The following is a 13,839-nucleotide window of genomic DNA, read 5'->3' as shown; positions in this document are numbered from 1 at the left end:
CCTCCCATCACTCCTTCAAGAAATCTTATGTCATCCCCTCTCCACCATCTTTGCAACCCAAAACAACCTACCATATCCCCCCTTCATCCGCTAAATCTATTTTGGGTCCCCATGTCCCAAAATTTACCATCCTCCATCCTCCTATCAGCCATCATAAAAATCCTATTTCCTCCATCCCTACGCAAGATGAACAAAGGTACATATTAGGGCACATCATCCATCATCATCCCCCTACACACTCTTCCATATCCTCTCCATCTCACAAAGCTTCTCCTAACCATCTTCCCAAAGCTTACCATAGCAATCTGTATGCCAACTTTAAAATGCATAAAGCTAAAAATCCACATCCTAGGCAATCATATGTCTATTCTAAAAGACATACTCCAAAAAGGAAAAATCCAATCAAAGAATGCAAAACAATGCAAAAGCCTATGAAAAGAAAATCCAAAACCATGTGGATCCCAAGGAAAAAAGTTGAAACCCAATGCATAATGGCATCCACCATTGCTAATCCCCCATCCAGTGATTCATTTCCCCCATCGCCTAACTCTATCTTGGGTGCCTATATCCCCAAGTGTGCTTCCACAAATCCTCCATCAAGCCCACATCTACCATCTATCCCCCGTATGCTCTTTTCATACCCATCCCAACATGTGCCAAATTTGATCTTGCAAGCATCCCCATCTCATGCTCCTTTCTAGCCTTTTCATCCCTCCATCTCCTACCATAAATCCCATCTAATCCGATCTATTGCATAAATCACACATCTAGTGTACGAACAGCTACCAACAAAATTGAACATTCTAACAGCCAGTCAAAAATCCCAAAAAAGCCAAAAATAGCTGAAGAAAGCCAAAATCATTCCAGCTAAGTCCAAAGTCAAAAAAATAAAGAAAAATAAAGCGTCCACTGGTGAAAACTTGGCAATTCAAGTGCCTTGGACAAGTACCATGATGAAAACTTGGCAAACAAGCATCATGTGTAATCCAGCCATCCCCAGCTTTGCCTATCATCCTCATGATTTTGGTCACATCTTGCCATCTAGCTCCATCTTCCAATTTATCCACCTATCTTTCATCCTCTAGCTTTTATCTATCACTATCCACTTATTTTCCACAACCTCACCCCATCATCCTAGCTATCATCCATCTCCCTAGTGCCTTCAGCTTTTCCATCCTAGCTTCAATCCTATCACATCCATCGTAAGACCTCCTTCTGCATGTCATCTTCTAACTGGGGGCATTGTATTCCTTGGAGATCTTGTCTTGTCCATCCTCCCTTGTCATTGGTAGCTTTCTCTAGGCTATCCTCATGAAAATCCAATGTCATCCTCTCATTAGGCATTCACTCTAGCGCCATCTATTAGCTTAGCTACCACCAACCTTAGCATTCTCCCCATACTTGGTCACACATCTATCATCATCATTGGATGCATCTAGCCAAACCCATGTCGTCCACTATCACCTCATCCTTAGCTTCTGGATCTTGCACCAACTTGAGCCATCCCGCTATCTTATCATCTGGAGTTCCTGTACAGCTTGTAAATAATCTTGTATCCAATGCTTGTATCATACCTTGTATATCCAATCTTGTCCAAAACAACTTATACATTTGTACCATATCTTGGTCCATCAGCTTGTACATCCTCTTTATCTTAGTACCATTGTATCTATCTAGATTTTGTGTCAATTCATCCTTGATCATCATCTTGTACACATTGCACAAATCTTGGTTAGCTATTCCAATGCATCCTTTGGCTAGATCTCCTATCACCAAAGTGTTATCCTTCTTAGTTCAACTTGCTAAGTGCATCACTCATCCAAATCCACCAGCTTAGGTGCTCTCTGATAGATCTTTGCAGGATATAGCTTTCCTCATGTTCGATCTTTGTTAGTTAGTACCTTGTCCTACCCATCTCATTAGAAAATAGTTCTCTTTTCGATTTTTGCTTTCTTTTGATTTGGAATCTTCACTTTTGGGTTTTGAAGTATCTTTTCCAAGCAATCATTTTGTTCCCTCCTCAAGGTTGCCACGATCTTCCATATCATGGTATGCTATGAATGGGGCACTTTGAACTTACAATTTTGATCAAGTCTTTCATTTGTTTCTTTTTTTCTTGTGGGTTACCCAATGTCGGTTCCACGTTGTTTCCTCCAGGTTTCATGTGTGATGCTGGGGCAATCCTTGTCTGTTTGTTTTGAGTTAATCTATCAGTCCTCTAGACGGTTGGTGACATGGCCTTGATGTTCTTGTTAACCTTGGAAATTAACCAACAGTCCTATAGCAAATCTAATGCTCAACTACATGGTGGTACTTCTCTTTGAAGTATCCCCCTGCTCAAAAAGATTCAATGGATTCCCTTCATCTCCATTATCCCCCATCCATATCTAGCATATGTCTCTCCTACCCCAGCTTATGCATCAGTATCTCTTTGAATTAATCTTCACTTTTAGCTTTAGGGATCCACAATCCTAGTCTTAGGGATCCACCAATCCAATCAATCCACCAAGCCTCATCTTTTAAGATCCACAATCCTAGTCCTAGGGATCTTTGAAACCCATCTTCTGCCAATCTGACTCTTTGAAATCCTATTGCATCAACTTTATAATCCCCTCATCCTTCTCCGTATCCTAGATTCCATTTTATAGCGCTCCACTCCTTCATCTTTCACCTTCCCTAAAGTCTTAAGCTTGCTTCCTCTTGTGCATCTGATTCTCCTTTATCATTCTCCCATAGTGAGAGTTTGAGCTAATTTAGCTCCTTCTCTTTACCAATCTGATTCTCCTTGCTTATCTTGGATTCTTGTACTTTTCAAGAAGTCATCGAGCCTCGCTTTCTCTCCCTATTGCCTTCTCGAGGGGGCATCTCGCAGTCCATTCTCTCCTCTTTTGCTCTAGCCTTGGGCATCTTATTTTCTTATTTTTGATGCCATGCCACTTGCGGCATCACATCAAAGAGGGAAAAAATGTAGACACCTAAAAATCTTTTAGAAAATAAAATATTTTTATTTTCTGAAAAAAGTTCATGATGACACCATCATTTATTAATTAATTATTTATTTAATTAAATAATTTATTTTTATGCCATTAAATCCCTTTATCTTAATTAAAAATATTTAATTAAGGAATCCCTCCCAAAAATGTTCAAATCTTATTTAAACATTATTTCCTTATTTATTAATTATTTAATTAATAAATTGACCAAAAATCCCAAAATAAATTATTTATTTATTTTTTGCCCAAAACTTGGCCAATTTCTTTAAGACCAATAACCGCTTCCAAAATTTTCTAATCCTTCTTTAATTTCGATTAAAGGCTAATCTCATCCTTTCCCACCCCTAATCCCAACTCAAAATATTTAATCAAGATTAAATATTGATCCTCATGTTTATTAAAAATATTTTAATAAATATCTCCTCAACCCAAACCCTTGAAATAAATAAAACTTTATTTATTTCTTAAAAATCTTATTTATCGTCATCCTAGGAAGTTCTAGACTCTTCTAGAAAGTCTTCATCCTCATCCAAAGCGTAGACTCTTCTAGAAGATGTCAATCCTTATCTTTGACCGTAATCCTAATCCCCTCTCTAACCTTGTCACATTCCCTAAACATGGGTTAAGACTTGCTAACCCGAGCCAAAGCTAAAAAATATCTCCTCCTTCAGCCACCCTCATTAAATGCCATCCACTTGCCCATCTCTAACATCCCTAATCTAATCCTAAGCCATCTCTAATCCTACCATTAATCATTTGCACAATCCTAAACAAGCTTAAGACTTTCCTAAGCCAAGCCAAAGTCTATCTACTCAAAATATCCCAACCATAAAACCTTATGAAGCCGACAAAGCCATAAATGACTCTTACAAGCCCATTCATTGCTCTTACAAGTCATTATGAGGGTCTTTATGAGCTTTGAGCCTCTTTTGTTGACCCCTCAACCCCTCTTGCTCTAACCAATGACCTTGTGACATGTGTCACTCCTTAATTGCTTATAAAGAAGCACAATCCATGTGCTCTCCTCTCATTCAATCTAAACCTTCCATAAGCTTTTTCCCATCCTTGCATCCTAGCCCTTGATCCCTGAAGCCCTTTGCCTATTTAAGGAATCCTTTGCCAAGCCATTTTAACACATTCTATAAAGTAAAGCCATGATGCCATTTTGAGAAGCCATTTTTACATCAAATCCATTCACCAAAATCTATCAAAATTCCTCCATTGAAGCCCATTTGAGCATTTGAGCATACATACATAATCAAGCCATCTTAGCTATTAGACACACCTCTACATCAAGTGATCATCCTCATTGAGAGAGCCTATCCATGGCTCATATTCTCATTTGAGGACTTCACTTTGTCTCTCATGAAGTTATGTTAAATTAGTATGCAAATGCTTTTTGATTGTTTTAATTTAGTGTTTCTAACATAATAAAGTAGCATATACATTAGGAACATCAATTTTTTGTTTCCTCATAATGTTTATCAATTCATCAATCTGCTTATCTTTGCACTCATGTTCTTCATGTCCATTCCTCTTACAATGGAAACATGTTTTCTTCTCCTTGTTGGAAGTGTTCCCCTTTTGATTGTTCTTGGAAGAAGTCTTTCCTGATTATGAAGAAGAATGTTGAGTGGAAGAAGATTGACTTGTGGAAGATTGTTTTTTGAGGAGGATTGTTGTGTGTCATCTGGTGGCTTGGCCTTCCATTGGTTCTACTTCTTGTTTGAGTTTTTGCCACTTGAATTACCTTCATTTTCTACCAAGGCTTTGGTTTTGGAAGACTTGAGAATTCCCATACCCACTAGATTGTCATGTTCTAAGATCAACATTTCTAAGAATTTCTCGAATGAAGGCTTAACATAGGCACTACCCATTGTTAATTTGTGTGTATTAAAGCTAGAAACAAAAGGAGCATATTCAGATGGAAGATGAGTCATGATATGTTTGATCATCTTTCCATCTTTAATGGGTTCACCATAATCATTCAGTTGTGTCTTATAAATTTTTACTTGGGTAAGATAGTCTTTAATTATGTCAAAATTTCTAGGATCCAACCTAAGAAGTTTATCCTCTATTGTGTAAGCCATGTCTTGATCTACTGTCCCATACAAAGCTTCTAGTTTATTCCAAACATCTATTGGATCTATAGGGTTCCTAATGTGAAATTTGATAGGATCAGAGATATTTTTCAACAAGGCTCCTAAGGCCATATCTTGTTTGGATTCCCAATCTTCTTTACGAGCTTCATTAGCATCAGCAGGAGGTTTATTGGCTGCACTAGTGACATAATGCCATAAACCTTTTTCTACCAATGGCTCTTTAATGTTTTCTTTCCAAGTAGAATAATTATGTGGGGTTAACTTTGAAAAAGAACCCATAATGCAAGAACACAAGATAAAGGAGACACAGTACACAGTACACACCACCCCTTTTCACTCACTCAAAAAATGTCCCCCCCCCAAATAAATGATTTTGGCACTTTATATATATAGTGCATTTACAATGGGCCACTTGCCAAAATGGACAAAGTGGGCTTTCTGATTTTTTTGATTACAACCTCTGTATAGAGTACAAATCTGGACTATTACAATGTAGCTCAAAATTACATCAATTATGTAGCATTACAATGCAAAACAAGGCCTATCTCTGAAAGTTATACTTTTGTCCAAATAAGACTATAATCTGACTATAGATCTAAAAACTAGATAAAAAAATATACACTTTCAAAAAAAAGGGAACCTGAAAAGGAGTCCAGATGAGCCCGTACGATGCATTTGATGTTGCAAAAAGTAGGATTAGACAGGTATAGTCGACAAAAAATGTGATTTCCGACCAATTCGAGCACCAAAACTAGAAATAAACTACACCACTAAAATATTCAAGAAAATTTACCCAAAACCAAAAAAAACCACACCTAATTTGGAGTCTATATGACCAAATTATGGTTGATTGAAGTCAAGCTCCAAATCAAAATTGGAAATAAAGAGGGGCTTGTAGAGGAAACCATTATGTTAAATTTGATGTCCAAATGTTGTCTCAGTAGTTCAAAAATTCCCTGGTATGACAGTCAAATAGCTGTCAATTTTAGGCTAGTAAAATGATGACATCAGCATCTGTAAGGCCTTGATGACATCATGTAGTATGGTTTCTGATGTCATCATGTATGGACTGTACAAAAATTGTAGACATGTTTGGCTGATTTGACGTACAGAGGCTGACTGGGTCTATTTACATAGATGTTTATTCGACACTGAGTGTATAGGTTGGCATGGCATCTTGTCACTGTTGACAAGGAAAATAATTCAGCTACAGAGGCTATCAACATGGACCAGACTGTGCAGGGGGCTTTAGGGTGGGCGGCATAAATTTTTCCACGTGTCATGATCTATCTATGACCCATGTCATTGTGCTGCCAAAGCTAGAATAGGTTCTGAGAAACCGAAATCTCTTTTGTGACTGCCGGGTCTTCGTGGGTTTAGTCCCACATAGACTAGGGTCCCTCTGCGAGTGCAGAATATATACAAACTACCTTAAAATTTAAACAAAAGGCAATCATGCTTGTCGAAGATTGAAGGTGTTGAGTGGTTGTGAATTGCCACTCGTATGCGTGCAAGTACGATCAAAATTTTGGCCTTTGACAAAATTTATTGCAGAGTACAACCTTCGTGGGTTTAATACAGAGGCCCACGGTATGAATGATACAACCTTGCCAATTAATATAATAAATTTGCCAAATATGCAAACTAGGGGTTGATTGCCCAGTTCTGCCAAAAAAATTTCTCTCGAGGGCTGTATAATTTTTTTTGAAAATACCAAATCTAGAAAATACAGGGAAATAAAAAGAATAAATTTAGATCTAAAAATTAAAATTAACAGATCAAATAGATCATACCCTGATTTTCAAATTGGGCCTTCAGGTTCAAATTTGTAAAAAAAAAATTGCCTCTCGGTTGACTATGGCCTAAAATAGGAAAATTTATAGTCAATCTACACTGAATCTTTGCTCCGAACACAATGGCTATGATGCTCTAGATTTGAATCAAGTCTCTTAGAGGGATGAAGCAATGAGGTCTCCAATGGCTATCTGATGAGTATCTCCCTCAGCTCTGATACTATGTAAGAATTTTCCTTAGGGCAGAATTTACCCAAGACTAAGGAACTCAAGACACAAACACAAATTAGACCAGAGTATGATCAGAATAACTGTATAGTATTCAATTCTATATACAAGTACACTAGGAGTGCCTCAATATAAAGGCCTCTAAGATGCATCTAGAATGCCTCAGAATCAACACCATGATAAGTTCAACAACTAGGCACATGTCCACCAGATATGGGTTATCCTCCATTATGCACAAAAGTAAGTGCGATGATGAGAGGATAAGCCTACAAAAGTGAAACACACACATCAGTGTTGTAGACAGCATGTGCTAAATTAGGAGTGCGAAAAAATGTGTTGTCTACATGACAACTTAGTGAATGATGCAAACTCCTATGGTGTAAACACCATGTGCATAATTAGAGTTGCGTACTTCTATGTTGTCTATATGACAACTGTAGAAGATGCACAAACTCCTAAGTGTCTCATAAAGAGAAATAATAAAATAATGTACTAACCTAAGTAAACTTAAGTAAACTATAAATAGTAAATACCTATTTACACTAACACATAGAATACTTCTTTTTGGCGTCATTCAACTTTTCACTAAAAAAATGAGTTTACCTTCTTAACTTAATACAACTCCTATTGCATTACCACTTGCATTACATTGAACTTGAAATACTTTACTGAAATCAGGCAAAGCCAATACAGGTAATTCAACAAACTTTTTTTTCAAAATTTCAAAACTCTTATCAGCTCCATGTGTCCACTTGAAATCCCTTTTATCCCCCCTCATTGTTTCAGTCATAGCATTACAAATAGAACAAAAATTCCTTATAAACTTCCTATAAAAACTAGCCAAACCATGAAATGATCTTACCTCACTCACATTATTAGGTGTAGGCCATTCCAAAATTGCTTTAACCTTCTCGAGATCCATCTTCAATCCATCAACTAAAATCACAAATCCCAAATACACAATCTCCTCTTACATAAAAAAACACTTTTTTAGATTAATAATCAACTTTTCCTCTTTCAACCTCTACAATACTTTTCTAATATGTTCAAGGTTTGCTTCCTTAGTCATACTGAATATTAAAATGTAATCTAAATAAATGATCACAAACTTACCCAAAAATATTTTCAAAAATTCATTCATCAACCTCATGAAAGTACTAAGTGCATTAGTCAAACCAAAAGGCATAACCAACCATTCATACAAACCATCTTTTTTCTTGAAAGCCATTTTCCATTCATCACCTTCTCTAATTCTAATTTGATGATAGCCACTCTTCAAATAAATTTTGGTAAAATATTTTGCTCCACTCAAACAATCCATTATTTCATCCATCCTCGGCATATGAAACCTATATTTCATTGTTATCTTGTTAATAGCTTTGGAATTAGTACACTGTCTCCATTCTCAATTCTTTTTAGGTGCTAATATAGTAGGAACATTAGATGGACTCAAGCTTTCTCTAATCAAACCTTTTTGCAACAATTCATGTACTTGTCTGTTAAATTCTTCATTCTCTATAGGTGTCAATCTATATGGTGCTTTGTTTGGCAAACTAGCTCTAGGAATCATATCCATACAATGACTTATACTTATCAATGGTGGAAAATGATCAAGAATATCCTCAACAACAATATTCTTATACTCATTTAGCAATTCTATAGCTTTCACTGGTACTTGGCTATCATTATCTACTATCTCTTGGTCATTACCATCTTTTTCTGCTCGGTCATTACTACCAACACTCGGTCCTCTAAGAACTATGGAAAAAGAAATGTGATTCTTCTTCACTTCTTTTTCAAATTGTTTCCCATTAACCATGTAAACTTTTATTGTAGTACAACTAACCTCATTTAGACTTTCAATCAAAGGTCACAATATTTGTTTCTTTCCATTTGCCCAAAGAGTATATTGATTCAATCTTCCATCATGCATAGCATATCTATCATATTACCAAGGTCTACCCAACAAAATATGACAACAATCCATAGGCACAATATCACACAAAAATTCATCAAAGTAATGTCAAATCTTGAGCTTCACAAGGCATTGCTCACTTACCAATATCTTATGCTCATCTTTGATCCATGAAACATGATACGGTTTGGGATACTTTAGCCTTTGCAATTGCAACTTTGTAACCAGCTCTTCTAATGCTAGATTTGTAAAACTTCCACTATCAATGATCACTTTGCAGCATTTTTCAACCATCTTATATCTTGTCTTGAAAATACTTCTCCTTAAAATAGGTTCTTCGTCACTTCCCTTATTACATAAGGTTCTTCTCACCATCAAATTTTCTCTAGCCTCAGGTCTGCTTGGTGAACCCTCATCATGTCCTTGAATCACAATATTTCTATTACTTTGACCAATTTTAGAGGACCTACATTCAAAAGATCTATGTCCCTCTTTACCACATTTAAAATAATTACCATGAAATCCACCTCTAGAATAAGAATTACCTCTTCCTCGGTAAGGATTGGTACCTCCTCAAAAAGAATTACCACTTTTCCATTTTGTCTTTCCCTTCTCATCATTATTCCATTTAGATTTGCTTTTATCCTATACAAAATTGTTAGATTTGCTACCTTCACCATAAGATCTGCCTTTGCCTCTCTGGAATCTACCACCTCTAAATCTTTTTCTTTGTTCATGCTTCTTTGTCAAGATCTCCTAAGCTTTCAACGCATATTGATATGCTTCTTTAACACTTTCCAAGTTCAAAAAACTTATTTCATCTTGAATTCTAGATCTCAATCCATTTATGCACGTTTCAATTTTCTCAGCATCATCATACATATGTCCAGATCTGATGTCCAATCTATAGAATTCCTTAATATACTCTTTCACAGTCATGTCTTTTTATTTCAAATTTTGCATTTTTCTCAACAAGATAACTTGGTAATCGGTAGGAAGGAATTTGTTCTTTACCTTGTTTATCATCTTTGGCCAAGTTTTGATCTTCTCCTTTCCTCTCCTTTTTCTATCAGTTTGCAAGTGCTCCAACCATAGTGATGCATGACCTTTCAACCTAGTGACTACAATCTCCAGCTTTCTATTCTCAGGAGTGTTTCCATACTCAAAGATCTTCTCCATATTAGATATCCAATTTGATCTTTTTTCCAACTTGATCATATCTAAACAGTGTCCATCATCATTCGCATCCTCTTTCACATCAATTCCATATCATTTCATATCAACTCAAAACCATTTCAAATCAACTCAAAATCACCCAAAATTAGTCCTAATCAAACATCATCTATCCATTCCTAGGCATTGTTGTGACTTTTAGCACCTTGGAAACCTATTAATCTATCAAATCTTATCAATCTAACCTTAGTACTATCATGGCTCTCAATGCTAGGTCAAACTATCATTCATGTCATCCGATCTTTGACATCATTGAGTCTTTCAATGTTAGATCATGGAATTATCAACCATTTTAATAACATTGACAACATTTATCAATGTTATTATGATCAACCGTATCAATCAATCTTGATCCTATAGCATTTATGATATCAATTAAATGTTATGTATCTTTAATTCATGTCATGTGTCCTTGGCATGTTATAAATTTTGATCAATCAATCAATTTGACCATGGCTTTGGTCTACCTATCATCATCCTATTCGATCCATTTTATCATCACACTTCATCAAAGGATACTATTGCACTTATTTAATCAAATTGGCCACTCACCTACTAATTTTCTCTATACGAGTAAATAATTTAATCCTATGTCATTATTAATTATTCTTCTTAACTAACCTTTTTCATTTATTGATATTTTATTAATTTATTGGTTCATCATCCACAAACCATGGAAATTATCAATTTTCTATGTCATATTTCCACCATTAATTCCATTTTAACTATTTTTTATTTTTGTGGAATAAAGGATTTAATTCAAATATTCCATGTATAATATTGACATCATCATGACACATCGGTGTGACACCTCATGGATTCTCCTTTGACACTTGGCTAATATATGTCATAATCCAAAATTCTTATTCCCTTACACACATCCACATTTGGCTTCCTTTGTCATAGATTCTTGGCTTTAAGTAGGCTTGAGGTGTCATATGATGTGTCATAGATTCTCAACCATATTTAGCCTTGTTTGACTTCCAAGTGTCATAGGATCCTACACTTGGCATCTTGTGTCATATGTGTTGTGGATTCTCAAAGAAATCTCGTGCCAAGTCACATATCTAAGGGTGAAAATTCCAATGCTCTCATCCTTCGTGTTGATTATAAAATGAGCATTCTTTCTCTCATTTTGGGTCCTTGGCTCTTTAGTATTTTTACTCCATCTCTCACACTAAAATCGCAACTTCAAGTATATCATAGCATTATCATCACTATAGGATTTTGTTTCATAATTGTATACATTATAGACAATTTGGAGCTACATCACATGGAGAAGAAAGAAGGACATGGGAGCTACAAGTGAAGGAGTGAGTTCTTAACATTATTTTACTTTCCTTATTCGTTTGGCTTTCATGGTAGACTAGAGGGTGCTAACATATGTTTATTGGGTTTGTGATTTTCTCATAGTATGTTAGACATTAGCCTATTTTCTAGGTCCAACAATTGGTGAATTCGACGTGAACATGCTTATCTAACTTGGGTTTTCTTGTTTTGTGCTTGTAGGTGCAAGGAAGGAGCTCATTTGGAAGGGTATAATGACTATCTACACTTCCTTATCACACCTAGTATAATTAGGGGGCCTAGTAACATGCTTGTATGCTCTTGTTTCATGTATTTTGTTAGCTTGCTATCCTAGGGTGCACTCTACTCTATCAGGGCACACTTGGGACCCTTAGAAGTCAATTATAAGGGCCTAGGAGCCACCATAACCCCTTTATGTTGTTCCCAAGTCACTAACTATGCTTCGAACTTACCAATTGTGCCCTTTTGAGCCCTAACTACACCATGGGTATAGTTTGCACTGTCTAGGCACACTTGGGAGTATAGGTTTCAAAAATTTTAGTTTCTAGGTCTTATTTAGGCACCATTTCCCCACAACTTGCCACTGACCTTCCAACTATTCCCAGAAACTACCAATTGCACCGTTCTAGGCCCGAAGTGCACCATGGGTGTAGTTATCACTATCTAAGTACACTTGGGGGCATTCTTTTTCATTTTGGCCTTCTGGGGTGCATTATGCTCTGTCAGAGTGAACTTGGTTCATAGAAGGCACCTATTTCAATCAGAATTTGCATCTAAGGTTTCCATTTCCTTCTAGGACATACGTTAGATGATTTTTTGTTACTGATGGTCTATTTCTAACACATGGAAATCATTGGATGAAGACATGATCGTAATAAACTACTAATGCTTGTTTTCTAGGATGTCTAAGACATTGCATATTTGTCAAAACCATGTGTGTGGATTTCATAGAGTAAATAACACTTTGTTTGGTGCTTAAAATAAACTTTTTCTTTTCTACTTGGCATGTCTATTATGTTTAAAACCCTAGGGGTTACATGGATGTATCCTCTCCCCTCACCATTCATGGATCTTAGGTATAAGACAAATCTGTGTGACTTCTATAGGAAGCTTGCCTTTGACAAAGATACTCAATATTGGGTATGCCAGGGGATGACTTCAGAATGGTAATGGACCAAAAGCTAGGTCAACATTCTAGCCACTATATAAAACCCAATTATAGTGAAAGTTGTGTCAGTGATATTGCTGAGTGATAGCTCTCCTCTAGTACCCTTGGGGTGCATCAAACATTAATTCTTGGGGCTAGAAGACCTTCTGAGGAATTTTATCATTCACTTGCTAAATGGAATGGCCTTACTAGAAACCATGTTTTAGTGGCCAAATCTTTTCTATCCACTGGCTCAATGGGTCACCCATGCCCGTGAAGACATCATACATTCTTGTGGTCCTTAGTAGAGATAATAGTCCCTTAGGAAGTCATGCCCCTTGGGAAGAAAATCTTGGTAGCCCCGAGAAGTGAGTGCACTGTAAGGGGGAGCCTATGGTGCAAAGGTCCTAAGTTGTCTACTCTGGAAAAGTGTGGTTGAACTTCAGTTCAAGTAGGAATTTAGTAGATATAGTCCTAAAGCCTAGGTTGTGGTGTGCTTGTTCACTTTTTACAATAGCTATTATTTTCTTAATGTTTCTTACATGTGTGTAAAACATTAATCAAGATAAGAGCCAACATTTAGATTTACACCTTGGATATTTTTTACGCCTTCTCAAAACATCAAACATTATCAAAACATTACAACTTTGGTCAAAACTTTTCAATCTTAAACTTGGGAAACATGGAATACTAAATCCCTAGAAGTGCATACCTTAGGTTTCATCCTTGCATAGAACTAGTTGCATTCACCCTAGTTTTGACCATACTTTCATTATCTAGGTTTCATTTTGCATCTTCTAGTCCTCATCATGCTACCCTCATCCCTCACATTGCATTCGTTAGGATTTAGCCTACATTCTTTGCACTCCAACCTCCAATCTTGCATTTTGCATTGTCCATATTGCATCTTTGCATACCCAACCCTCATCTTGAACACTTAACCATCATTCCAAGTGTTATAAACATCATTCTAAACCTCCATTCTAGTCTTATCAGTGTGCTCTATTGTTTAGCTCATTGTGACATCAATCTAGAAACCCTAGCACTTCAAATTGTCTTAGTTTCAGCCAAGTTTAGCAACTGCAACCTGAAACTACCAACTGCACCAAAACTAGCCCCA

Source organism: Cupressus sempervirens, chromosome 8, assembly GCF_028749045.1.
Source record: "Cupressus sempervirens isolate cs-2001-9-10 chromosome 8, ASM2874904v1, whole genome shotgun sequence".
NCBI classification, from domain to species: Eukaryota; Viridiplantae; Streptophyta; class Pinopsida; order Cupressales; family Cupressaceae; genus Cupressus; species Cupressus sempervirens.
The sequence above is the reverse complement of the archived record's forward strand: the minus strand, read 5'-3'. Positions refer to the sequence as shown.